This window comes from Colobus angolensis, unplaced genomic scaffold, assembly GCF_000951035.1.
Source record: "Colobus angolensis palliatus isolate OR3802 unplaced genomic scaffold, Cang.pa_1.0 Scaffold324, whole genome shotgun sequence".
Taxonomy (NCBI): Eukaryota; Metazoa; Chordata; class Mammalia; order Primates; family Cercopithecidae; genus Colobus; species Colobus angolensis.
In genome coordinates this window covers 1,130,047-1,134,158 of record NW_012116533.1, presented here as the reverse complement: position 1 = coordinate 1,134,158, position 4,112 = coordinate 1,130,047, and the positions used below count along the sequence as shown (strand labels likewise).

Genomic DNA, 4,112 nt, shown 5'->3' with positions numbered 1-4,112 from the left:
CCTCCCTCCCTTCCTTCCTCCCTCCCTCCCTCCCTTCCTTCCTTTTTTTTTCTTTTTTAAAGAATAAGTTTCCTTCTGTGAAATCTTGAGTTGGGGGATCAAGACTAAATCCTACAGCAACATAAAACTTTCTGGTTGTCCAGGGAGTCCTAACAGAGCTAGAAATATCACCAAATACATCACACCGGTACCAGAAAAAATGTAAGGGCAGACCTTCAGCTTGGGGAATGTTTATCTTGCAGTTAACAAAGGGAAAAGAGCAACAACTGAGAGTGAATGTCAAGGGACACTTTGTGGCAAGTGGCCTGAGGAGGGACCCACGTCGTACGAATTTGAGAAATGGTATAAAAAAGCCAACTTTTTAGAATTAGGGGTGGGCATTGTGCTTAGGAGTGACCTGGATTATAACATAAAAATGCCAGCCTTAGACCTAGAATGGAGAGTTAATCACTTTGATCTGAGGGGCACCAAAAGTTTCTTCATTTTTTTACTCAAAAAGTAGTCCATCCTCCTCTGCCTACCTGCAACTGATGCTTGAAATAGACATTATATTATTAGAGATTAATTATTTTGGCATAAACTTCTCCCCACCCCTTATGAGTAAACAAACACCACTGGTTGGGGAGCAATAGAGGAAAGTGTCAAATATTATCATTCATTTACATATTAGTGCAAATCATTTAAAGAGTTTCTTTAGAGTTGTTTTTCTCTCCATTAACGAGAGGGCAGAGAGAGCTGTACTAGAATTTTGAAGACGAACTTTATCCCTTGATAATTTTGCCAAAAGTGGGTCCTGATTAAGGCTTAAAATAGAGCATTTTAAATAACATGGTAACACAAAACATTTTATTTGTGCTCCATATCTCCTCTTCAGTATTAATTCAACAAATATTTTTTGGGCACCTACTATGTGTCAGGCACTGCAAAGGGCACTGGAGATTTAATGTTAAGCAAAAGCAAGCAGGGAACTTACTAACTTGGTTTTCTCCCTCCTGAGGTATGTGCTTGCTTTTCTTGTTTAGATTTCTTGGCCAGGCCCTTATACTCCCCCATTTTTTTTTTGTAGTTAGTCTTAGCACAGACCAGCTTCTCAACATGTGTTTGTTATTAACGATAATAAGATAACCAGTGATTTTAGGAGCCCAGGTTTTCAGTGTAGCATTAACTCCAGCATTGTGGGGGAGTGGGGTCTTCACATCACAGATGCTTGACAGAGGATTCTAGGCCAAAATTTAAAATGATCAGGAACTAGATCTACCAGATAGAAGCAAGAGCAAACTACTTTGGGGGAATCCAACTCCAGTGAGAAGCTAATTCGAGCAGCAAATGTTAGAAAATGTTGAATGAACTCAGCAGTTTCAAAGTGCAGAAGTTTAGAAAAGTAACTGCCTAGACAAAGTACACAATCCCAGGATGGATGGAGGTCAGAGAAGAAAGGGACTTGCTGATCTGCTAGTCCAGCTAAAGGGGAAAAAGGAGAGATCTAGAGTAGGCAACAATCTGTTCGGGTCACACAATGGGTTGGTGCAGAATTGGGTCCAGGACCCTGGCCTTCTGATTCCCAGTGCAGTCCTCTTTCCAAATAGCAAGGAAGAAGCAGTGTTTATTGAAAGACAACTGTGTGCTTAGTATTCTAACTTATTTAATTCTTTATCTCAAAATGATTAAATTTACCCCCATTTTGCAGATGAGGAAGTTGAAAATTGGGGCTAATATGCTGAAGGGTGTACCCTCAAGATTTCCATTCTCAAAGATTAGGATTAGCTTTATATAGAATGTAGTGGAACTGGTGTTCACCACCCCCAGCTGTGCAGCACTGTGCACTGAGTGAGGAGTAAGTGGGCAGTCCCAGGGCTAGGCTTGAACACTAGTAGCAAATTACTTCTGGTTGGATAATGAATTTCTGGTGGCTCCTCCCAATTTACTCTGCCCCTCCCCAACTCTACCTAATTTATTCTTTCATGGGTGACTGGGGGAACTTCTTTAAACTGCAAATGAGTGATTCAAACTCAGTTTGAGTAATATAGCAGGTATAATAATGGTGGTCTCATTGACTTCATAGATGAGGGGCTATCTGCAGAACTTCTATCTAATACAGTGCTCAATCAACTGGGGTGAAAATCTCCATTCTACCATGGTTTGGCCTTAGGCAAGTTACTTACCATTTCTGAGCCTCAGTTTCATCATCTGTAAATAGTGATGATAATAACACATACTTCAAAGGACTGTGATGAGTTTTTTAAATTCAGTTTTTAAAATGAGACAATACATGGAAAGAGTATAACCCAGAGTTTGACACATAGCAAGAATTTGGTATGTATCTTAGACTTTGTTATTCTAAGTGCTAATTTCTGGATTAAATGCACAGATACTGGGGAAGAACCCAGGAAACTAGTGTGTTTGGGGAAGAAGATGCATTACGTCAGCCTTCTGGCCCTGTTGCCCTGAATAGGGCTGTTTTCCATATAGAGCTGTCCTCACTGTTGCCCATTCCTAGTGGTCAAAAGAGTGAGGCCTATAAGGATAGAAATATTATGAATTTCAAGATCCTTGTCACAATACAGACCAGAAATAGAGACCCTTCCTATATTACTCCAGATAATGAGTGGCTCCTGCAGTGTCCTGGCTCCCAAATTTCGCCACAGCAGAGAAAAGAGGGAAGCCGGAAGAAGCTGGGAGGAGAAGCATGTGGCTCTTGACTAGAGCTCAGCCTGGGTTGTGAGCTCTTTGAAGCCTGAGTCAACACCTCAGACTTCTTCCATCCTGTATCTCACTCTCATGCATTCAACATAGCGCAGAGAATAGATTTAGTTTTTTTGGAGGCAGGTTAGACTAGATTATCTTTGAGGGCCGAGGAATAAATTTGAGGCTTTTATGCATATAATCAGCCCAGAATCATCTTTCCACTGTCCCCAAAGCAAAGTTAGAAGTCCTCCGCCATCCCACACACCCCTCAGCCACTGGCTTATGTTGTTTTGTGAACTGTTTGCTCCCCCAAGACTTTCGTGACTCTCGTTCAAATCAGCTTTCACCAATATATGAATGTTGCGGCATATATTCGTGGTAGGTCTTTAAGATTCACTAGATATGCCTCAGATTGCTCTCTTCAGGAGTCAAGGTTTCTCATAAAATTAGGAGTGAGAGTCAAGATAATAACCAACAGGGCTGGCACAGATAGAATTGTTGCTGCCCATAAACAACCAGTTTGACCGGACTGGTGCACACCAGCACTGATGATCAGCCCTGAAGAAAGCTATGCCATTATTTTGATCTTTGATTAGAATTAAGGATTTACTAAGGATTCTCCTTATTAACATCTCCCTGACCTATCTTTAAGTGTTGTGGGGTCTCAGGGTTTTGTCCTTTGTCTTCTTTCTTTACTCCACAAAAGGCATGTTTTAAATTACCCTCTATCAATTGATTACACTCAAATTTATAACTCTTGTTCAGCTTTCTATTGAGAATTTATAACTCTTGTTCAGCTTTCTATTTTTTCCTAGGCCTTTCAGTATGTGATATTATCTACTGGATATTGCCACTTGTTGACCAATTCAAGATCTCTATCAAAATGCATCATCTCTCCCACCTCCTTCCTCCAATGTTTCGTATCTCAGAGACTTGTGCCATTTTCCAAGCAGTTTCCTAGGTCTGAAAAGCTCAAAATCATCCTAGAGTCCTGCTTTCTTTTCACTTACCTTCTATATCTTGTCAGTCACCAAGCTCTTGTTATTTCTATTTTCTTAATCTCCTTGATATTTGTAATCTTGGAGGAAATGATCCCATTCCTCTAGGTCTTCACTACCACTCTCTTGGTCTGTCATCATTTCTCATATGGATTATTATGACGCACTCCAAACTGGTCTCTCTGCCTCCAGTCTTGCTTTCTTCCAACTCATTCTCCACATTGTTGCTAGAGAAATCCTTTAAAATGAAAATCTGATAATACCATTTCTCTGCTTACAGCCATTGGGTACACTATTAAATCATGGCATATCTTGGTGATCTGGCCCTTGCCTTGTCTGACATCACAGACTCAAGCAGAACAAATACTTTAGAATTCTAAGAATCCATATATATATATATATGATGTCTCTTTCTTTCTTTCTTTCTTT

The 4,112-nt window shown here is 40.3% G+C and overlaps 1 protein-coding gene across 1 annotated transcript in view; it reads left to right on the top strand.

Moving 5' to 3' along the window:
* Nucleotides 1–4,112, top strand: part of GUCY2F (guanylate cyclase 2F, retinal) — a 111,019-nt gene that overhangs the window by 1,013 nt on the left and 105,894 nt on the right. The gene's annotated exons all lie outside the window — the stretch shown is intronic.